The sequence below is a fragment of the Pelodiscus sinensis genome, chromosome 1 (assembly GCF_052426305.1).
Source record: "Pelodiscus sinensis isolate ZL-2025 chromosome 1, ASM5242630v1, whole genome shotgun sequence".
Classification (NCBI taxonomy): Eukaryota; Metazoa; Chordata; order Testudines; family Trionychidae; genus Pelodiscus; species Pelodiscus sinensis.
In genome coordinates, this window is record NC_143052.1 from 85,921,954 (window position 1) to 85,947,043 (window position 25,090).

At 41.2% G+C, this 25,090-nt stretch overlaps 1 protein-coding gene across 6 annotated transcripts in view; it reads right to left on the bottom strand.

The window, feature by feature from the left end:
* ANKS1B (ankyrin repeat and sterile alpha motif domain containing 1B) overlaps nt 1-25,090 on the bottom strand; it is an 821,971-nt gene that overhangs the window by 552,166 nt on the left and 244,715 nt on the right. The gene's annotated exons all lie outside the window — the stretch shown is intronic.

Consider the following 25,090-nt stretch of genomic DNA (forward strand, 5'->3'; position numbering starts at 1 on the left):
TTCCTCAATCTTGTCTGTCGCTCTCTCTTCATTGCTGAAGTTTATAAAACCACATCTCTTAAAAAATCCTTGCATAGATTTTTAGATGCACAATCTGAGTTTCCAGCTTTAGCCTGAAATGCTTGTATCTTCGGACATATAGTTTTTTAAATAAATTATTCAAAATACCACCTTGACCTAAAATACACATTTTAATTTTAATTACTATTGTACAAAACTTGCTTCCAAAGTGTGTCTGTTCTTTCTATCCATCCCTACTTTCCTTTCACCCCAGTCCCTCCCCCTCCCATTCAAGAGAGTCCTTAAGAGACAACATTCCTTTTCTTCCAGATAGTTGAGCAAATGAGTTACCTTTTTTTACGTCTAACTTTTTGATGAAACTAGTTTTAAGGGAATATTCCACCAAAATCAGTATCTTACTAAAATATTAAATTCTTTATGTCTAAAATCTTTGAAAACATATTTTAACTTAAATATATGCTGAAATTTCATCAACATGTCTATTGTTATGCAGATCCCACACAATAAATTAGTATTCCCTTTGTCTAAAAGCAATGAAGTTTGTCATGAGCACACTAAACCACTCTGACTAATTTAAAATAATGTTTCAGACTGTTAACTATGTAGTAATCTAGAATGAGTCCTTTATGAAGGCTAAGGAGCACATTTAAAATATCAAATCACCAAAGAAATACTGATTAAGAAAGTGTAAAAAAGAGAAAGGATGCATCATGTATTGAATAATATTTAATGTTGTATTCAGCAGGACAGCTGACTTGCCTGACTACCAATAAATCTCTGACAAACTAAAGGGTATATCAAAAAAACCTGTGACTGACTTTTTTTATTCACAAATTTCAGGCATATAATTTGGTACTTTCTGCATGAACAGTATTCACAATCTGGCATGGAGTGGAAAACATGCTCCATTCTCTTTGGAAAGAAGTTTTAGAAAAGTGGGTTTTTTTCAATTATTTGCTACATTTGGGATCAGGGATTTGCCTGGAAGGGGTGAGCAGAGTGTGGGATGGAAGAAAAGACAAAGATAGTAAGGGAGAGGGGAGCCTGAGCAGAGTGGGGACATGGTCTGGGTAAAGCAAGGGTGGAGTATAAGCAAGGCCATAGGCTTGCTTCCCCAAACAGCAGCTTCACCCACCCATGCTAAATATTCACCAGCTCTCATATTCTTAAGTACTTTAAGCGCTGCACTATAGGCACTCAATCTTTTGAAAATCTTGGCCACTATGTCCAAAGGTCTAACCAAGGATGGAACTTATTTATTTGTACTTATTTTTACTAGTACATGTGCCTGGCAGTGACTGCTTAGTGTTTACTCCTACTAAGGTTGCTTATATCTAGGAAAACTTACATTTGTTCCCAGTTATAAAAAGCAAAAGCAAAAGAATCAAAAATAGCTTGCCTGGAAATATACATGATGTAACTATGCAGTGTCACATATGAAAAGGAAACATCAACGCATTAATGGTTTAATTAGAATGATTAAGAAATCGTGCAATTCAGAACCAGACCTTACAACTAGAGCTCTGCAAATTCGCAAATATCAGCATAATATCTGTGGCCGTAGAAGCGGACATCTGTGGCTCTTTTTTGCAGATTCAAATTTTTATGTTTGTGTCCTTTTATGTACTACAATATTAGAAGGAAGAAAATGTACTGTAGGAACAGCCGTGCTCAAAGTATCAATGTAATTATAGACCAGCAGTTTTTTATTTTCATCCCAATATCCATACACTTGGGGGAACAACTATACACTGACAATCTCCTGACCCAGAAAGTCATTATCACCTTTGCAAAGTGTTTCAAGACAACCAAATGACAGTTTTGCCCTCATATATTCCTTATTATATTGTTAATTATTATTATTAAGCAGGCAACAAGTGTACCAGTGCCAAGCAGAAAGTGAGGCTTTTTAAAAACACAATGTTGTACTTGAATTCCTGAATATACCTGACCAACTCAATAAGTATTTGACAAATAATATTGCTAAAATCAAGTAATCTCCACAACTTTGTACTGATGTTTTTAAACATAGCATGTTGGGGCCAGATAAATTGGTGAGTTACTTTGGTGACACAAAACAGATATAGATATGGCTAAGCTGGTAGGCTAAAACCTGTGTTATCCAGCACACTTGGAGATTGGGGCGTTCCGGTTATCTAAAAATTCCAGTTATCTGAGGGTCCCATCAACCTAGGAAAAACCAATGGACAATAATACTCAAGTTTTTAATATTGGTAGTTTTGTAGTGTGAGGCAGTTGGTCTCACATTTCTATTTTGAGTTAAAGATGACTAGTACTTTTTAAATAAAAAATTGTTTAAGCCAGTCATGGTAATCCAAGCTAGGCCTGTGCTCCTGAAGATGTGACAGTATTGTGTCTAGGAGCAATGCCGGTTAACAAAGTTTTCTGGTTAACAGAGTGCCAGATAACAAAAGTTTCACTGTAGTAGTGTGACGGGTATTAAGGGTGCGACCACCCCCTCCCGCCTGGAAGGGGGGGTTCAGCGGACCCACCGCCTAACTAGAGTCTGGGTCTTGGGGTCCTCTGTCCTTTGGAACAGGTCCCTTGGGTGCGATCTCTCTCCCCTGAGTCGGGAGGAGGGGCTCAGAAAACCTGTAAATCCCCTTGGGGAAGGGGTTATGTTGGAGGCCCCGGCCCTCCCATCTAGCCTGTGCTCGGGTGGGGTCCAGCCAACGTGTGCAGGGTCTGTGGTGAGGTTCTGGCTGGCTGGGGTGTCGTGAACCCCTAGGATAGGGGTAGGCATGGGGGAAGGGGAACCCAGACCCGCCCTCACCTCCAGGTCCCAGCCCGGGGCCCTAAGTGCAGGGTGCGGTGCTCACCTTGCAAGACGGACGGGGTTACTCCCACAACTCCTCCATGCACAGGCGCCAAAGGCACACCTTTCCGGGCTGCTTCCTTTCCCCCTCCCGGAAGATCTGGCCCGGGGAACTGCCACGGGTCCTTACCCCCGCTTGGTCTGTCTCTGGTCCTCCTGGGTGGTCCAGTGGCCCGCGGATCCCACGCTGTTTCCTCCAGCACGGAGGCAGGTCCTCCCTCTCTCCGCCAGGCCGGGGCCGCTTCCTCCAAGCGTCCCTCTTTTGCCTCTGGTCCTGCCGCTTTTCAAGGAGCATTTCAAGGAGTGGCGCGGCGGAGGCCCCGTGCCCTGAGCCGCCCGGTGTTCGCTGGCTCTTACGCTCTCCCGGCCTCGCGCCAGGGAGCGCTGGTGTGGCTTGGCCCCTCTTCCCATGCGGCAGGGCCGCGCCGCTCCCCCGCTCATCCCTGGCCCTACTACGCCGGAGGCCGGGGTTGCCCTGGCTGGATGCAGCACCGGCTTGCCTTCTCTGCCTCCGGGAGGGGCGGGGCCTCCCCGTTGGCTGTGTGGACCCTCGCGGGTCTGTCACAAGTAGGTTTCCAACTGTTTTGTGTAACACTGTCACTAGGGTAAACAACTATAATGTATTGGTGAATCTAGGCCTATATGTTTTGTCTATATTTTAGGTCTCATCTGAATTTTAGATTTAGCTATTAAATAGCATGTTGCAGGACAAAGGGATTCATGTGTTTGTTTTAATTACAATTAAAAAATAACTACACTAGTTCTGACGAATTTATCACAGACTTTCATCTTAATGATTTTCAACACAATTATATGTACAGTGTTATCGGAACTGAGTACAAAATTTACCACAACAGGTTGAACCTCTCTAGTCTAGCACTATCTAGTCTGGCAACATCCATGGTCCAGCATGATTTCAGTTAGCTGGATGTTCATTTATCATGAGTGTGGACAACTTTGCTATGGTCCCATAAAGTTTGTTTAAAGCCATCAGTCCTGACTCTCAGTGTTCTGTGCTGATATTTAGCTCCAATTTAACCCTAAATATCTTCTAAGAGCCTAGTAAGCAATGGAAGTATTAGTAATGCTACTAGACAATACTGTCCTGCTATGGTTTGGTAAATTCTCTGGTCCAGCATCAGTCAAGACTCCAGGGTGCTGAACTAGAGAGGTTCAAGCTGCATTTTATTAAGTCATTGGCAAAGCACAGTGAATGCTAAAATGAAACCAATCCCTTCAATAATGAATTGCACATAATCTACAAAGCAAACATTAGTAAAATGATGACTTCAGTGCATTAGTGATTAAAGAAAACAGATTTCTGCACTCAAACATAGGTGTGTTTAAACATTTGTTGTACCTGAAAAAAAAGTGAGAGTATCATATGACATCAGCTTGATTTATCCCTTGGGATCCACTGGGCAAGGCAGACTGCTGTTTCCAAGAACAGTTAGCATCTTGGAATGGAGGCACAGTGGCCCAAGCCACTGAAGATGCTGGAGCTAGCAAGTACAGGTCCCACATTGGGCAGAGTAGTTCCCCAAATGGTGGGAGTTTCACTGATTGAGTATGCCATCCTGGCAGATTCCATCTTTTTTTAGCTTCAGACTTAAAAGCTGCCCTTCGTTAGGAGAATCCCATATGTGAATCTTCACCTCCACCCATCATGATATAGCTTTTATACTCCAGGGTATAAAATTCAGAATTAAAGAAGGGACAAATTACATATTTTAAGATCTGAAGACATCAAATATTAATAGAGAAAATGCAAAAGGAGCACTCTGAAGACTCAGGCATGGAATCAGTGAGCAGCTGAATTTGATATGTGGGAAGAAGAGCTGTGTTAAACTGTATGCATTTATTCTCTTGAACTCGTTATGTTGTATATATTATATATAAAAACCTGAATTAGCATTGTTGTAAATTGGTTAGTAAATATATAGCTGAAACTGTTCTGTTGAAAGCTCCTGTAGCTATAACTAGCTTGGTATTGGATCTGGTAGCTATTTTGAGATAGTGTTTGAAATTAATTACTGGTGAAGTGCATCCCAGTGGCAGCAGGGAGGCTAGTAGTTGTTTATGTTATCATCTGTGAGAGTTTGGTTCTGATTATTAACTTATTTCCTCTTTTCACTCCCGGTAAAAATAAACCTTGCAATTGTTTCAAATTTGCATAACTCTAGTACTGCCAGACAATGGTTTGGAAAGACCTCTCATTAAATACTGATGAGCGATGACTGGTCATTTGCCCTATTTCCTGAATAATCTGGCACTCTGCCTCTGCAAGCTGTAGATGCCCAAAAGAAATGCTACAGTTATTTATCCTATATTTGGGGGGGAGGGGGACTCAAAATTATGAGCATTTAGCACTGGCTTTTGCATATTTACATTGTTTGACATGGCATGTTTGCAAGGTCTATGACAGACATTTCATACCCTTTCACATTTTCTTTGTCTCATTATTCTAGTCTAATTGTTAGGTTTCTAGAAGATAAATATTACAGAATGTGGTTATATACACTTGATTATGTCAGCAATTCATTATAAATCATAAACCTTTTCTCAAAAAGAATATTCTAGGATGTTACTGGGGGCTGATTGTACTCATATTTATGTTAATAGCAAAATTCCCATTTACTTCTGTGCGAGCACTACTGGGACATTGAATTGTACTCAGTATATAGTATAATATTTTGCAAAGTGCATAGACAAACTTTGTTTTTCTGAAAGCACTGGCAGAACATTAGTTGATGACTGATGTGATGTGCTTTATTTGCAGTCCATTTCAGAATGCAACCAGAGATATGTCATCTGAGTAAACCACCCTAATCCACTTTAACAGAGTTGATAGTAACCTCCAGAGACTGCTCTTGGTAATCACCAAACTTCAGCAGTGTTCAAAGTAACAGTCTTAAATATTCGCCTATATCTAGTCTGATGTTTAGTGCAGTTTCCAGACATTACATAAGTACAACCTTTATTGTCTGTGTTCACTAGTATGTGTAGATGTTGGAATTAGGCATGCTAGGAGTGTGTTGCAGTACCCTGGTGTGAAGTGGGTTTCAATTATAAACCTAGTTTAAAGTTTGATTCAATGGCTCTCAGTCCTCTACTATAAAAATTGTTCCACTACCCCTGCAAGTATCAGTCATAGAATCATAGACTTCGAAGAGACCTCAGGAGGTCATCAAGTCCAGCCCCCTGCCCAAGGCAGGACCAATCCCAACTAAATCAACCCAGCCAGGGCTTTGTCAAGCCGAGACTTAGAGGTTTTTAAGGATGGAGAGTCCACCACCTCCCTAGGTAACCCATTCCAGTACTTCACCACTCTCCTATGGAAATAGTTTTTCCTACTATCCAACCTAAATCTCTCCCACTATAACTTGAGACCATAGCTCCTTGTTCTGCCATCTGTCACTACTGTGAACAGCCTTTCTCTGTCCTCTTTGGAACCTCTCTTCAGGAAGTTGAAGACTGCTATCAAATCCCCCCTCACTCTTCTCTTCTGCAGACTAAAACCCAAATACCTCAGTTTCTCCTCACAGGTCATGCGCTCCAGCCCCCTTCTAAAAACATTTCTACTCTAAAATAAACCAAACATTTGGAAACATGAAGGTTCTAAAATAAGGATGAAATTTAATAACAAGCAAGTGTTTCAAAGTCAGGTATCTATTGGTTAAGGTTAAGATAATCACGATAGTTGTGTTTTGGCTACCTTAATTTTGAATTTTCATTCTTGACTTTAAAACCTTATTACCACAATTGTAATATTTTTGTATGTTATAAGTATTTATAGTGAGATTTTGCGTTCCATATAAAAAAGCATAAGAGGTATTGTGGTACATTGGTTAGGGGTACATTGGTACAGTAAAACTCCATTAGTCCGGCATCCAATGCTCCGGGACTCCTGATGGTCCGGCACCATCAGGAACCCGGAAGTGCGGGGGCAGCCGGACTGACTTCCCCCATTCAGCTGCTGCTGAAACTGACCAGCAGCTGAATCGGGGAAGCCGGAGCAGAGCAGCTGGGGTGCTGCCGGGTTGGTCTCGTAGCACTGCCCCTCGGGGCTGCGGGACCAACCTGGCAGCACCCCAGCTGCTCTTGGGGACGGCTGGGGCAGAGCAGCTGGAGTGCTGCTGGGTTGGTTCCGCAGCGCCAAAGAACGACGCTGAGGGACCAACCTGGCAGCACCCCAGCTGCTCTGCCCCAGGGGTCCCCGATTCAGCCGCTGCTGAAACAGATCAGCGGCTGATTCCAGGAAGCCCGGGGCAGAGCAGCTCTGCCCCGGGCTTCCTGGAATCAGCCGCTGATCTGTTTCAGCAGCGGCTGACTTGGGGACCCCTGGGGCAGAGCAGCTGGGGTGCTGCCAGGTTGGTCCCACAGCCCGGAGGGGCAGCGCTACGGGACCAACCGGGCAGTACCACAGCTGCTCTGTCTCAGGCGACCCCAAGAGCAGCTGGAGTGCTGCTAGGTTGGTGCCGTAGCGCTGCCCCTTGGCACTGCGGAACCAACCCGGCAGCACCCTAGCTGCTCTATTGCAGGCATCCCTGATTCAGCTGCTGCTGAAACTGACCAGCAGCAGCTGAATCAGGGACACTTGGGGCAGAGCCAGACTATCGTAGCCCCCCCTTCTGATAGTCCGGCATATTTGATAATCCGGCACCCCCTGGGTCCTAAAGATGCCGGATTATCGGAAGTTTACTGTATATCAGTTAAGTGTTAGGGGTTATTGTACACATAGAGCACTGGCCATTAATACACGGTCACTGTTAACGTAATTTGTTGTTTCTGTACTATGAATTTCATGGCAACATAAAAATTGTCAAACTAGTGGTTCATCTAGCTCAGTATTCTCTCTCTGACATTGGCCATGACCAGATGTTTCAAAGGAAGGTGAAAGAAATACTGCTGTTTGTTGGTTTATGATGTTAAAGCATGAGTGTTTATAGCACATGTAAAAATAATATCTAAAGCATCTGTGGATGTACTCATTACCTATCTAAATATACAAACTTTTTATAATTAACATCACAGTAAGATTTTTTTCATAAGTAAATGATTTATGTTTACCATTTTAATTCTGTTTTAATATTTTTCCTGCAATTTTTGTTAGTCTTTTTTCTATTTCTTTTTAGATAAGCCAAGGAAAAAATAGTCCATATAAACCTTCTCTACCAGATTAGTAAATGTACATTAAACATAATACAGCTGTACTCTCATCAAATTTCTTAAGCTTTAGGTCTTCAGAATTTTTTATGTCCTTCAACCCAAACCACGGAAACTAAAAGACTACAACTTCCATATGTGAAACTTAGAGTCTTCTAAACATTATCACATGAAGTGTTTAAATTAGTGGATCTTATAGTTTCCTCAAAGAGATCACAGACCAGAGGTATCCAGGAACAACTCTGTTGCATCCAGAAAATGAGTTTGCTCTTCCACTTTTTTTTGCAGATGAGCAAATGCACTCTTTTGGGGAGCCCTGTATACCTAGTTCTACAAGGAATAGGGGCTCCTCTGAAAGAGTAGGCTTTTCCACCACTTAGCCCCATGTAGATGGGGCGAAATGGCAGAATAGCCGCTTCTGGAAAAGCAAATCGGAAAAAGTTACACAAATTGTAGAGTGCAATTTGCATAGTTTTTTCTGAAAAATGGAATTGGGTTTGTTTAGTTTAGAACAGAGAAGATTGAGGGGGGACATGATACAGTTTTCAGATATCTAAAAGGGTGTCATAAGGAAGAGGGAGAAAACTTGTTCATCTTGGCCTCTGAGGATAGAAAAAGAAGTAATGGGTTTAAACTGCAGCAAGGGTGGTTTAGGTTGGACATTAGGAAAAAGTTCCTAGCTGTCAGGGTAGTCAAACACTGGAATAAATTGCCCAGGGAGGTTGCGGAATCCCCGTCTCTGGAGATATTTAAGAGTAGGTTAGAAAAATATCTATCAGGGATGGTCCAGGCAGTATTTGGTTCTGCCATGGGGGCAGGAGACTGGACTCGATGACCTCTCGAGGAGGGATACAGGGATGCCGAAAGTACACACCTGCTTTTTTGGAAACTGTTCCAAAAAAGCAGACACGTTTCCTGGACATGGCAGAGTTTTTTCAGGATACCTAAGGTATTCTGGAAAAACTCTGCAGTCTAGCCCCAGTCACAAGCCTTGAGATTATGACTAGATAAAAAAAGTGTACCTGTCCCCCATGACGGCAGGAGCATACATATCCCCCACAAACATCTGGCCTTAACCAGATTAGCCAGATCAGAGATACTGCTTATAATGTTGTCAAGATAATGTTTTTACAAAAATGAATTTCTCTGATTTTTTTTCCAACTGTCACATATTATCTTTCTGTCCAAAGTTGCCAAAAATGTCTGCTTTGTCGGAGGATCATACATGAGAAATTTCAGGCATACCAAGTGAATTCTGTCAAAGTTACAGAGAATCAAAAGAGAGGATGGTCAAATCAAGCGTATAATAGAAAGCTAAGCACAACCTTGGTTGTAAAGAAACTACTGTATCTTTGTAATTCTTAGTATTTACTTTACTGAGCTGTTCATTTTCAAAACACTTTACAACCTTTTTTTATTTTTTAACAAATTGAAGTATATTTTTCTCATTCCATCCAAAAAAAGACAGACTGGACCTGTTAACTTAATGAGATACATGTTTTATCAACAAAGCACATGAGTGTTACAAGCTATTCTTGGCTAAACGGCTTGTTCTTGCTCTCGTTTCTGATAAGCTTCAAATATGGTTTAGGTTCTATAAGGCTCAGAGTCACAAGTTAATATCTGGCCTAAATAGACTATTTCAGACCTTGCAGAATTTCATCAGCATAGTTTTCAAAGCTGAGTTTTCAGAGCTTTAGCCAGCATGTTGTCTACATTTCAGGCTTCTCTAAAGTTAGAAACTTCGCCAACATATCCTTTCTCTATTCTAATTGTCCACAATAATCAATTTATTTTGCCAGATTTATTTACCAATTGCTTTCTGGAAATATTTCTTAGTCTGTAAATTGTTCACAAACTTTATTATACCTATTGGATATTCAACATTTGAAAAGTTGCAGTTAGGTTTGATGGGACATATGTCACATGGCATATTTCTCTTCACAAGTTGGATAAACATAACTCAGATTCATATCTCTAGCGACAATACTTCCATTTATGAACACAGTTTTCCTCCTCATACTACAATTCACTTTATTCAATTATGTTTCATGCTGTAATATGTCTCCCTGGAAAATATATTAGACACAAGATGACCTTGTTTACACACCAAAGTAGAAACAATTTAAATGAATTTAAATAATAATATAATTAAACTGGTGAACCACTTTTGTCCCAACACTTCTAAATGAGTCTACAAGTAGCATAACAATTTAGCATAGGTTTACCTTGGTCTATGTGCAATTTTTCTACCAGGATAACTATTCCTGTTAAGAAAGTGAGTTTTTCTGAAAGACTTAAACCATTACAACATCTAGCGTAGGCATGGTTATATAGTTATAAATCATACCCATCCTGGACAATGATCCCTCGCTTTCACAGGCCTTGGGAGGTAGGCCGGTCCTTGCCCACAGACAACCCGCCAATCTGAAGCATATTCTCACCAGCAACTACACACCGCACCATAATAACTCGAACTCAGGAACCAATCCTTGCAACAAACCTCGGTGCCAACTCTGCCCACATATATACACCAACACCACCATCACAGGACCTAACCAGATCAGCCATACTGTCACTGGTACATTCTCCTGCACATCCACCAACGTAATATATGCCATCATGTGCCAACAATGCCCCACTGCTATATACATCGGCCAAACAGGACAGTCCCTACGTAAAAGAATCAATGGACACAAATCTGATATTAGGAATGGCAACATACAAAAACCTGTAGGGGAACACTTCAATCTTCCTGGACACACAATTGCAGATCTAAAAGTAGCCATCCTGCAGCAAAAAAACTTCAGGACCAGACTTCAAAGAGAAACTGCTGAGCTACAGTTCATCTTTAAGTTTGACACAATCAACTCTGGATTAAACAAAGACTGTGAATGGCTTGCTAACTACAAAAGCAGCTTCTACTCTCTTGGAATTCACACCTCCAGATCAGCTGCTAGAAGTGGGCCTCATCCTCCTTGATTGGATCCACCTAGTCATCTCCAGCCTGATCCTCGCCTGCATATTTATTCCTGCCTCTGGAAATTTCCACTACATGCATCTGACGAAGTGGGTCTTTGCCCACGAAAGCTTATGCTCCTACACTTCAGTTAGTCTATAAGGTGCCACAGGACTCCTTGTCGCTTTTATAAATGTGATATACCACTATAAATTATTTCCCTTCTTTTACTAGGGTTGCTACCTGGAAGGTTTATGACTGGTATGGCTATGTTTTTTTAATGGCTTTGTCAGCTGCTGGTCCATGATGTTGTTATATGCCAGTTTCTTGGGGTTTTGTTGTTGTTCTGCTATAGTCAGCTATTATTATGCTATACAACTGAAGAACCTTAAAAACACATTTTCTCTCATGTGCTCTCAAATGGGTTCTTCCAGATTTCCACTATTTAGAAAGACATTTTAGGGAGAAAGAACATGACAATTAACTTGTTAATCTCTCTGCAGTTGCTAATGATTCCATCTAGTATCCCTAGTGCTTTCTCTTATGCTTGTATTCCTTGTACAATCAAAATTCTATTCCATGTGGCCTCAGCCTGCATTTTTTGCACACCTAGGCCTAGCAATGACATCACTAGGAATTTTGGGTGTTCAGTAACGCAAAAATCTGATTTGTCACTCTTTTATTGCATAAAAATGATAACATAAAAATGAAATATATGGGGGAAATGGATGAAACAGAGTTTTCTGGCAGCAATGTGCACACTGCCATCAGGAACAGCAGATGCAGCAAGGGAGAGAGAAACAGAGTAAATGGAAGCAAACAAGATTTGTTATTATTGAACTTAAAATAAAATGAGAGAGTTTATTTTTTGACAAAATACTGGTTTCCTTCATTGGGAACCAGTGTGTTTTTAAATCAAATCAACACTGTACAAAACAAATAAATCTGTTCATTATGTACATAAGTGGTTAATTTCTGTAATTAGTAAATATTTTAACAAATATTTTTAATTTAACACCACAGAGTAAAGCATGCCAAGATGTTTGCCGTTTAAGTCTACTAAAGTTACAAAAAAGTTGACTTCAGGGTTCTAACAACATGTGTTTTGTGCTAATATAAAGAGTATATTCCTGATATAAGAGACTGAAATTTTTTTGAATCGTAAATGCCAAATCTTGTGGTCCTGAGAGGCCAGTGTCTTTAGCATTTCAGTCAAATTCTGAATTAAATATTTTATTTGTAGGAGTCTAAATAACAGAAGAGATTGGTAATGAGATATGAAGCATTTTACCCTTAGGTCACTAGTTCAGAACTGAGGCTATGTCTAGACTGCACCTCTCTTCTGCAAAACCTTATGTAAAGGAAGCATGGATTAGCATATTGCCATGCTTCATTTGCATAATTATTAGGGGCCATTTTTGCACAAGAGGCTTTTGCGCAAAAAAGAGCTGTGTAGATGGCTCCTTTTTGCGCAAAAACCCCCTCCTGCTCAAGAGCCGTTCTTCCAGTACCAATATGGCAGATACACTCTCTGTGCATAAGTGATGGGAGCAGATGGGGAATGGACACAGGAATGGGGAGTAATCTGCACTCTGAAAATGGCCACTGCAAATTATTCCTCCCTGAAAAACTGGGGTAGCCAAAAAGCATAGATAATTCAGGTCAAATGCCTCCTAGGGCCCTTGATGGAGTGGCCCAGCTATGCAACTCCCTTTACACAATTTTGGTCCCAACAGAATTGGAACCTTGTTCAATTAAAATAAATTAGAGAAAAAATATACAGTTTTACTACTGTTATTAATCATGGTAATCGAATAAGATTTTAAAGCAGCACTCCTGTACACCTGCTCAAACTTACAATTAACCATCAGTTTATCTATTTAAATTATAGATTGAATAATGGTTGAAAGGGTTTTTAAAACTGCGTTCTTGAATAGATTAAACTGGTTTGTACACTGCTCTGTGCTAAGGATGTGAATGAGTGATCAGTCAACCAGGTGATGTTTACTGGGTAACAGTTTTCTGGTACCCAGGCTCAGCCTCCTGCCTGTGGCCTGCCAAAGGTGGAAGGCTGTTCCAGCCCTGCTAGACCGTCCCTTCCCCCGCCCCCACGGGCTGCCAGCTCCCTGCCCATACGGGGCTGTAAGTGGCAGCCCCACACAGAGTTGGGAGTGGTAGCCTTGCACAGGGATGGGAGATGGAGCCCCACTGACTAAGGGCTGCTCCAGCTGGGCTGGAATAGTCTCCTGCCCAGTATCTTGCTTAGGTTAACCTAATATTTAACCAGTCAACTGATTAATTGGGATTTTACATCCCTCTGTGCATTTCATCCCTGATTAAAATTAACTAGCAAAGGAAATTGCAACTAATAGCTATTTAACAAAAAGTAAATCTGATAAAAAGCATTTAGGTAAAAACTCTAAAATACAGAGAACCTCAATGTGACTGAATTACTTCCTTGATTTGAAAAAATGGCTTTGTTGAACAAACTGCAGTCAAATTTAGAACAAAAGCATTCTGCATAGTAATCATGATTGGGTGAATGAAGCCCAGATCTGGTTTGAATTTATGCATATTGATGAGGAAAAATTATACTTTCACCACCTAGTGTCTAAAGTGGTTCAAATCTATCCTGAAAGCTGTTTCCTCTAATTGCTGTTTAATGGATAACAATAATAAATAATGAATCATAATGCAAAATTTAATATGTCAGATTGACATTTTTGTTGGTAAAAAGGAGAAACTGACAATACTATGGAAATGGAATGATCATTCTAACCATATAAAACTGCTTATGGCCACACATTGGGATAGACGCACTCCTACTTGTTTTGATAATTGTTTGCCCAAGTGCCATTAAAGGTTCTTATTTCATTTCTATGGGCATTACCTTTGAGGAAATGCTACAGTACCTTTAGGAATAACTCTTTTTGTGCAGTGCAGCACATATCTGGAGGAGTATGTTAAGCAGCATCATTAGAATATAATACATCTTAATTACACACACAAAACTACATTAAAAGAATGTTAAGGTTGTAAAGTCAACCACTCAAAAAGGTAAGAAATGCCAGAATTAAAACAACCTGTGTCTTAATTTAGTCCCTGTGTGCAAATTCATTATGATACAGTTGGTAAGTATATGATCACATTTTTCTTTCCACAGGATGCTGCCTCACCCAATGCATTCAGTGTAAGGGGACAACGAGGAACAAATGAGTACTTATTTAACACAAAATCAAGATGTCAAGCACAAAATTAGTCAAGGTACCAAGGGACATGAAGAAAAGAAATTTTTTAAATTGTCTACACATCAATGCTAGGAGCATAGGTAGTAAACAAGATAATTTTAAATTGCTCCTTTATGAGCAATTTCATTCAACATAGTTCATATTACTGAAGCTTAATTGGAACATTCCTTTGATTGGAACATTAAAAGCACTAGTTATGACCCATATTGGAACATTAAAATTACTAGTTATGACCCATTTTAGTAAGCAAAGTGTGTGAGAAAAAGGGAAAGAGAAGTGCCAGTCTATATAAGAAATCTGATTACCTGTTTATGTTCCTGACAACTTAGAAGCAGGTGACCTTGAAAGCTTATGGATCAGTGTGTGAACATATGAAGTACTAGATGGGGTATATGACGTCTACCACAGACTATCAAATCACACTAGAGAATAGGATGATGGGCTCTATAAAGACCCTTCTATAATGTGTAGAGAGGGAAAAGCTGTTATTATAAGGGACTACAATCTGAGTAATAGTCTGGAGGTTTCATGCTACCTAACAATCTTCTTGGAATTTCTAAGGATTATGGTTAACATTCACTGAAGTATTGTTACCTTGTTGTGGAGGAGAGGCTTGTATGTTCCAGTGAACCCCAGGACTATGTTGTATGGAGTCTAGTGCTCCTGACAGGGTCACCCTGGGCAAACAGGTTGAGTTAGAGATTCCATACTAAAAAAAAAAATCTAACAACACCTTAATAAAAACCCTAAAATGCCCCCATTAACCTTGCCTGAGCTAGGGAGACTAAGATCTACCCCTGGGAGCAGTGTCTAATGAGTGCCTGGTGGTCAGATCCCCATATAACTGGGCCATGCCCAGCCCAAAAACGTGACATAGACCCATCTCGTGAGGTCAGAGGGGAGAACAGATATTAAAGAGGCATGCGCTAAATTCAGTCTCTGACAGAAGGCAACTGAGAAGTAACTGAGGGAGGTTCACATGTGAACCCCTATAGGCTGAAGCTGGGACACAAAAATGTGTAAGGTACAGCTACCAAAAATCTCTGATCAAAAGCACAGGTACCTATGTCCACGTAAAGTGGAATGCTCACAGGGACATTACTCAAAGAATATATATTTTGTCATTTTCCCTGTGTAATTTAATGGAAGGGTTCAGTATTCCTTGTAAGCTGTGTACTTCTGTGGCTGCCTAGGAGAGATTCAGATGCCACCCAGCTGATCTGCAGAGTGCCCATAACAAATTTTTTTGTTTCTACTGGTGGGCACATTCACACATGCCTTGGTGCACAGAACGTAATTTATTCTGCATATGGATGGAAAAAATCCACACATGGATCCCAATATTTTGCTAACTGTCCTACCAGAAAATGTATAAGGAATGGAAGAAAGGAAGGATCAACAAGAAAAGCTACTTCCTGAAGGTCATCAAGTGTAGGAATGAAGTGAGAAGTTCTAAAAAATCAGAGTGGGACCTCATAAAGGATATTAAAACAAATAATAAAAGGTTCTACAGCCCTATACATTTAAAAACAAAAAAAACAAGGAAAGAAGAAATGGGACCAGTAATCACTGAGGATGGGTTGAAGATTAAAAATAAACTGCTTAATACCTAAACAAATACTTTACATAAATTTTTACTAAAGGTAATGAAGCGATTAGAAGTAGTGACAGAGTGGCTAATGGGAATGATCATATGTAATTAGAAATTACTATGTCCAAAGTGGAAGTCATACTCAAGCAGCTTAAAGGGACTAAACTGGGGGAGCTTGATAATTTTCATCCAAGAATATTAAAGGAACTGGCATATGAATTGCAAGATAAATAGCCAGGATACTTATTTAGACCAAATAAAAGCAGGTTAATATGGTTAGTGACATTTAATGTACTGTAGGAGTAAAGCAGAATAAGAATGCTTACAGTTTAAAATTAATACAATAATGTAAGAAAAACAAAAGAAAACTAGTGTTTGTCAGTATTCCTCTAAAATGTTCCACTAGTTTAAGTAAACAGCATGTGAGAAAATAGCAATATGAAAGTTATAGTATGATTCCACTGTATCTGAATAATACTAAGTGTAGCCGTATTCAGTTCTTGTCTACTACTCTCTATCATTTATGCCAGATTTTATAGGATTTGAGAAGTACACAGAAAAGGTCAACAATACTCATTGGAAGGACAAAACCACTGTAAATAAAATAGGAGGATATGCTACAAAATCTATATGTTCATTGAAAAAATATTATTCACAATAAATGTGGATGATTTCATTTGATTAGTAAACAGAAATTGCAACCGTAGTATTTTCTGCCGTCTACAAATAATAGTAGGCAATGTGAGAGAAAGTAAAAGAAAAATAAATCATCAAATGTCAGCAAGTTCTTAAAAGGAGAAAATAAATGAATATCTGACTACAGGTTGGACGGTCCTGGTCCAGCACCCTAAGAACCTGACCAATCTGAAGAAGGAGTTTGCTGGTCAGCCTCTCTGCTGATATATTCTAGGCTCTCTCAGATTCTGCCAGCAAATCGCCAGGCTCCCCTGTCTATGGGCCACCAGGCTCCCAGCTCCTCGGCCAACCCCAACTGGCCCGAAGCTCCGCTGTCCCAGGGCCCCTGGAGGTCTGCTGTCCCAGGTCACATGGAGCTCTGCTGACCTGGGGCTGCTGGGGCTCCACTGCTCTGAGTTGCTGGGGCTCCGCTGCCCAAAGGTTGCCAGACTCAGCTGCTCTGGGGCCACCAGGGCTCCTCTGCCCCAGGGTTGCTAGGGTTCCGCTGTCCCAGGGCTGCTGGAGCTCCATAGCCAGCCATAGGCCACCGGCACTCCACAGCCCTGAGGCTGCTCCGGGGCACCAGGACTCTGCTGCACTGAGGCAGAGATCTTTGATCCAGGGGCTCTCTGGTCCAGCAACATCTGTGGCCCAGTAGGACCACGAATGTTGCCGGACCAGAGAGCTCCTGGACCAGAGACGGTCAACCTGCAGTAAAGATTCTTGAGGCATCATTTTGGAAACATTCAGAAAACCGGTTATATTATTGGAGAATAGGTCCTTTAAATCAATGCTACTTCATGGGAAGAATCCACTATCTTCACCAATGTCACTAATATTTAAAAGTTCTCCCTGAAAACACTAGTGCATTAATCTAGGATATTTTTTAAATGGAAATTAGCGCTCAGTATTATGGCAGTGAGTGTGATAAAAAAAAATGTAGCATGTTGCTGTAAATGTCATGTATTTTTGTTCCTCGGCCACCCTGCATATAGTCATTAAAGTTAAATTCATTTGCTAGGCCTTTAAGACCATCATTTTCTATCTACATGCAAGTACAAGCATAGAAGCTCAAGGTGTTATGGGAAATATGGAAACACTACCTACTCCCCAAAAAATAGTTCATGAAATGGTGCATCATGAAAGTCAAGTAGATGGGGTGCAGCCTTCCGGTCATTCACAAATGAAAGTGAGTGCATTTTGCTGCCACTGCTATTTGCGTATCCAGATGCAGAGAATCTGCAAACCAGGGCTACAGAACAACTGAACAATATGAAGGCAGGTGCCTTCAGGTTATTGGGTATGGGAGGTTGTAGAAATGGCAAGTTCTTTGGAGTAGTCCTTTCCCACCTGTTCCACCTTAGACTTGTCTGGGTTCAACTTTTTGCTGCTTTTGATTAGGAACTGAGCAATCTGAGAAATGGTACTACTTACATGATTGGAAGATATACAACTTGATCCTGCAGTAGATTAGTCTCTGCCAATCCAAAAGGGAAACTCCCAGTTTGAACTAGCACCCAAGTCTAGGTTCTGGCATGTGCTTCCAAAGTGCATAGCATTCTGATCTATATATTTTTCTTTGTTGTTTTGGATGCATGCAGTGGTTACTGACGTGCTTTTAGAAGTTCTTTCCAATTCTGATACTAGTGATCATGTAAGGGGATTAATTGTGCAACAAACTATTCTGGACATAGACACTGACTCTATGGATGCACCATGGCTAAAGCACCAACATAAAAATAATAAGGGATGCTCAGCACCCACTAGCCACAGCTAATCAGTAGCACTATCAAACAGCTGTTTGGTAGCTGCGGGAGAGGTTTAGGGAAGAATGGAGAATAGGTTAGTGGGAGGGAGTGGAGCCTTCAGGAAGGGGGAGGAGTAGAGAAGGAAGAGGCAGAGCAAAGGGGGCTTGGTTGCAGGGGCAGAGTGAGGGTGGGGCCTTGGGCAGAGGAGTGGTGGAGCAAACCTGGGAAAAAATAAAAGCTAGCACTTATGCTGGATGAAGAAATAGGATATTTTCACACCATTAGTCACCAATCTCTTATAGATTGATGACATCTTGAGATGTGATAAGTGGAATTAGACAGGTTAAACATATTGTTCTTATCAAGATGGAAATAGCAGTGCTGATGCTTTATATAATTTCGAGGTGGACTGGTTTTCAGAGGTGATATTGGTAGCAGCCAAGAAACTTTCAGCAGTGTTGCAATATCTGTGGAGTCTTGGCACATATTGGCTGAAGGTTTCCTAGAGGAATAATTTGCTTCAGAAACACAAAGTCTTTTTTTTATTATTTCATTTCGAGGTGGTTTCGGACCAGTTGATACACTTGAGATCGAACAGGAATTATTATATTTAACCTATCATAGGCAAATCTGGCTTTTATTTCTATTCAATCTAAGGTGGGCTGGATGAAAAGTTGGCCAGGGTCCATGATTGAGAGCTGCTATGCACAGAAGCTCATATAATGAAGTTCTGTATGTCTTGCAGTCACTGGCTTTGAAAGTTCAAATGAAACAGTGCTTTTTCATCATGTATTTGTAACTAGTGTCTTTGGGCATTTTGGAAGAATGAGCTACTAACCAGATCAGTGCATGGCATTTTTGAATAATCATTGTTCCATAATGGTAGGGCATGTGGGATTAAAAGTCTCAAAACAGACCATATGGGATGGGGCCATTTGTATCTTTGGAAATGTGCTGTTCAATGTGAGACAGTTAGAAATATTGATGTGGTTGATAGGCCTGTACTGAACATATTTTAATACTCCATTAAAAGCAATGGTTCATAAGCTTTTTTTGCTGGAGTCTTTCTAATGTGGATTACGAACAGAAGAGAAACAAGCAAAAGATTTACTTGTTAGTAGTTATCTCATTGCTTGGTTTATTATTGGCTCTTCGTGTAATTTATTGCCATCTAAAAACAATTAAAATATATTTACAAAATCCTTCTGGGTTATCTGGATCAAACAAAGTTCTACCCAAAACACATTTTTTTGGGATAATATAATGATCAATTCTCATTTCCTGCTAAATGCTTCAATCTCTCTCCATGTTTTTGCTTTCTAAAGCTAACTGGCAGCACAATACACTGTAAGCAGGCAACTTTGTCTCCTACTGAAACTGAGGCCTTGTCTACCCTATGAAATAAGTTTGAATCTCTTAAGGTCAATTTCTGGTCATCCAGTTTTGCAGAGTTAAAGGTCCATGTCCCCACTGTGTGCAAGAATACCACGTAGCTCAAAATAGCACTTCCCCCTTAGGGAGACTGCTGTCGAATTTAAGAACAATACATTGTGGGTAGCTATCCCACAGTGCCTATGCCACTTTGCATTCTGCTATGCTCCCAGTGCACTCTGGGACTCAAACTGTGCAGTGGGTGGTTATGAGTTCCATGTCCTGGGACCCCTGGGGGTGGGGGCTATGAAATTGGGTGAGGAGGGAAAGTTGTTCTGCATGAGGTGGGGGGGTGTAGGGGTCTCTCTCCAGGCTCTCTGCCAGGTGCTCCATCACAGCTGTCATAAACAAAGATATTCTCCTGTTGCCTCTCTTGCACTTCCCTACAAGTTTTCCTGTCCTAACGCACTGCTATCTTGTCCTACTGATCCACTATCCCATCCTGCCACTCTACTATCCTCTCCTGGTGCTGCACCTGCATCTCCTCCAGCAACATATTCCTCCACTACATTTGATCCTTAAATATGTCTTCTCTTGTCCATTTTAGCCTGGAGATTTGTGTGAGATGGATAGCTCCTCCAGAGGGAAGATGCAGCAAGCTGTTCCTACTGTAACAAAAAGTTACAAGGGCACATATTACAGGAGATACATTGTGGAGCCTAAGACCTAAACTGTTAACGTACAGTAAAGGTCTCTGTAAACCAATGGAAATGTGTTCTGTGCAAGGCCAAAGTTATGCTTTAAAGTGCCCACTGTACAGCGGGTATACAACAGAGTTCTCAAGGGAATGTCTGGAAAACTCACATAGTTTGGAGGCAGGAGTGATAAGTGGCCTCCCTGGACACAATCCTGTGGGCAGTAGGGGGGACAGAGGGAGCAGGGTGGCATATCATGCAGCTTCCCTCCTCTGTATCCACCAAACCCTGCTTCCTGGGACTGTACTCTCCCATCCCCTAGAAGTCTACAGGCAGGAGGAAGGGAGGGGGTGCCAGAAACTGAAGGAAGCCAAGCTAGCAACAGAGGCAGCAGCTAATAGCTTCCCCTCCTCTTTCATTCAGATTGCCACATGAGAGATCAGTCTTCTCTGAATCACACAGAGTGATAGGCTACATTTCTATCACAGAGTGATAGGGAGCTGATGTTGACTGAATGTGGCCAGAAACCTGGGCTTTATGCTGCAGTGTTTTGTGCTGCAATGATGCCAGACCGCTTACTGCTGGCTTGGCTTGTCAAGGTATCCTGTCATGGAGGACAGAATAAGGCAGGCCTCCCTAGAAACCTTATGAGAAGGATCAAAGAGTTCCTATCTGAGAGTTTCATAGAGATATTCAGGGAGGATTCCCGCTCCATCTTCAGGAACGTTAACAAGCTGTTCCAGGCACCGCATGCTGTGTAAGCACAGAGTACATCACACATCTCACTCAATTGTCTTAACCCGGTTGGAGAAAAACAAACAAACCTGTGAACTCACCAGAAGTGCCCTCCCTGGGACCAGTGCTCATCTGTGAGACATCTTAGGAGGAGGGGACTGGCTCCAATGTGATGAATAGTTCTTGATTCTCACCACTCACCATTCTCTCATTCTCCTTCTCTTCCCCCTCCACCACCACACTGTCCTTCATGCTGCTGCCCTGCGTGTCTTGGGTGAATTCTATGGTCTGGCTTGGGAAGCTGGTCAGGTCCCCACCCAAGATTGCATGCTGCTGATTGTAGAAATGGCACGTTTGCAGTAATGCACCAGACTGCTTGCCTCTTATTTTCTGATAGGATTGCCCCGGTTCCTTTATTTTAACATGGCACTTCTGGGAGTCCCTGGGGTATCCTTTCTCTACCATGTACCAAATTTGCTATCTTTGCATAGATATCGGCATGTTTTGGTGCACGAAGTTTGTCCAGATCATTTTGTATTATGATCCTATCCTCCTTTGCAACCCCTTTCAGCTTGGTATCATCTGCAAACTTAATAATCATACTTTCTATATCAATATCTAAATTGTTGATGAAGATAAGAACCAGTCCCAAAGCTGACCTCTGTGGAACTCCACTTGTTATGTGCCTCCAGCACATAATTAACGACTTTCTGAGAATGGTTATTCAGAAAATTATGCACCCACCTTATAGTAGCCCCATCTAGGTTGTATTTCCCTAGTTTACTGATAAGAAGGTCATGCAAGTCCATATCAAATGCTTTGCTAAAGTCTAGGTAGACCATGTCCACTGCTTCCCCCTTATCCACAAGACTTGTTATGCTATCAAAGAAAGCTATCAAATTGGTTTAACATCATTTGTTCTTTACAAACCCATACTGGCTGTTACTTAACACCTTATCTTCCTGGGTTTGTTTATATACCCCAGGTTTGTTTATACTAGAAAGCCTGTAACTTTTTAACTATTTTGGCACAGTTAACATGATATAACTCACTTTAGGGTGGATACAACTAGATTTTGTATAAAGGTGTTCCTATATGGGTATCACTGTCCCTATATGGGAATAAGAATACTAGTATGTGTCACCTTTTTATCAGTTACTTGTGCCTACACTAGGGTTTTTCCTGATATATAACTATTTTGTTTTTAAAAATCACCATAGCTAAAATTGTAAGCCATAACCCTTTTAAAACTAGACCAGGCCCAATTCTCATTACTACAGAACACAGAGTTAGGGTGTGACCTTTAAAAAAAAAATTCTACTTTTGAAATGAATTGCCCAACTCAACATCCCTTGGCTATGAAATATAGACTAACAGGATAAAATGTTACTATTGGCCTAAATAGTCTTGAGATTTTACAGTGTGGACTTTTTAAAGTGTTTAACACGGCATTTAGCACACTAATAAAATGTAGCATATTTACATTTTCTCACACAAGGCAATCAACATCCTTTACTGGTACTGTAGTCACCTGTTAATTGATTTTTATATAAAACTGGCAAACTCTACATCACTGCAAGTGCCTGGAAGTTACTATTTTAGCAACACAATTATCCAGTGTCTAAGGCAGGGGTGGGGAACCTTTTTGGGGTCAGAGGTTGCTGACCCACAGAAATAATGCTTATTTCAAAATAGTTATTTTGGGAGTTATTTCAAAATAATTTCCTAGTGTAGACATTCCCATAGAGATGATTGATTTTTTTTTAAACACACATTTTAAAAGGATGATGGATTTGTTGCTAAAAGTTCACAAAGCTTGACTACAGTCTTTAGATCAGGAAAATATTAATGTCTGCTTTATGAACTATTAAGCTTTTAGGATTCTATGAGGGAGTATATCACATACTGTCTTATGTGGACTGGCAAACCTTGTGAGGAGGGCTTTAAACTAGGTTCGACGGGGACAGGTGAGCAAAGCCCACAGGTAAGTGCTGAATGTGCGGGACTTGGAGATGGGTTGGAAATGGGGGGGGACTACAGCCTATAATGGCAAGGAGAAAGGAGGGTCAGGGCACAACAGGGAGGCAAGATCAAATCAGTATCTTAGATGCCTATATACAAATGCGAGAAGTATGGGTAATAAGCAGGAAGAACTGGAATTGCTAACCAATAAATACAACTATGATATCATTGGTATTACAGAAACCTGGTGGGATGGGACGTATGATTGGAATGTTGGTATGGAAGGGTACGGCTTGCTCAGGAAGGACAGACAGGGAAAAAAGGGAGGAGGGGTTGCCTTGTATATTAAAAATGTACACACTTGGGGTATGTCTACACTACCCTCCTAGTTCGAACTAGGAGGGTAATGTAGGCATACCGCACTTGCAAATGAAGCCCGGGATTTGAATTTCCCGGGCTTCATTTGCATAAGCGGGGAGCCGCCATTTTTAAAACCCCGCTGGTTCGAACCCCGTGCAGCGCGGCTACACGGGGCTCGAACTAGGCTTCCTATTCCGAACTACCGGTACACCGGTAGTTCGGAATAGGAAGCCTAGTTCGAACCAGCGGGGTTTTAAAAATGGCGGCTCCCCGCTTATGCAAATGAAGCCCGGGAAATTCAAATCCCGGGCTTCATTTGCAAGTGCGGTATGCCTACATTACCCCGCTAGTTCGAACTAGCAGGGTAGAGTAGACATACCCTTGGACTGAAGTGGAGATGAACGTAGGAAATAGCTGTGTAGAGAGTCTCTGGGTTAAGCTAAAAGGGGTAAAAAACGAGGGTGATATCATGCTAGGAGTCTACTACAGGCCACCTAGCCAGGTGGAGGAGGTGGATGAGGTCTTTTTTAAACAATTAACAAAACTATCCAAAGCCCAAGATTTGGTGGTGATGGGGGACTTCAACTATCCAGACATATGTTGGGAAACTAACACAGCGGGGCACAGGCTATCCAATAAGTTTCGGACTGCATTGGAGACAACTTTCTGTTTCAGAAGGTTGAAAAAGCTACCAGAGGAGAAGCTGTTCTGGATTTGGTTTTAACAAATAGGGAGTAACTAGTTGAGAACTTGAAAGTGGAAGACCGTATAGGGGACAGTGATCATGAAATAATAGAGTTCATGATCTTAAGGAAAGATAGAAGGGAGACCAGCACAATTGAGGTAATGGATTTCAGGAAGGCAGATTTTGATAAGCTCAGAGAACTTGTAGGTAAGGTCCCATGGGAAGCAAGACTGAAGGGAAAAACAACTGAGGAGAGTATTTCAAAGGGACATTGTTAAGGGCCCAAAAGCAAACAATTCCGCTGTGTAGGAAAGACAGAAAATATGGCAAAATACCAGCTTGGCTTAACAAGGAGATCTTGCACGCTCTCAAAATAAAAAAGGAGTCATATAAAAAATGGAAACTAGGACAAATAACAAAGGATGAATATAGGCAAGCAACACGGGAATGCAGGGGCAAGATTAGAAAGGCAAAGGCACAAAATGAGATCAAACTAGCTACAGGCATAAAGGGAAACAAGAAGACCTTTTATAAATACATTAAAAGCAAGAGGAAGACCAAGGACAGGGTAGGCCCACTGCTTAGTGAGGAGGGAGAAGCAGTAACAGGAAACTTGGAAATGGCAGAGATGCTCAATGACTTCTTTGTTTCGGTCTTCACCGAGAAGTCTGGAGGTGTGCCTAACGTAGTGAATACAAGCAGAGAGAGGGTAAGTTTAGAAGATAGGATACACAAAGAACAAGTTAAAAATCACTTAGGAAAGTTAGATGTCAGCAAGTCACCAGGTCCTGATGAAATGCATCCCAGGATACTCAAGGAGCTTATAGAGGAGGTATCTGAGCCTTTAGCTATGATCTTTGAAAAATCATGGCAGACAGGGGAGATTCCAGAAGACTGGAAAAGGGCAAATATTGTGCCCATCTATAAAAAGGGGAATAAGAACAACCCAGGAAACTACAGACCGGTCAGTTTAATGTCTGTCCCAGGGAAGATAATGGAGCAGGTAATTAAGGAAATCATATGCAAACACTTGGAAGG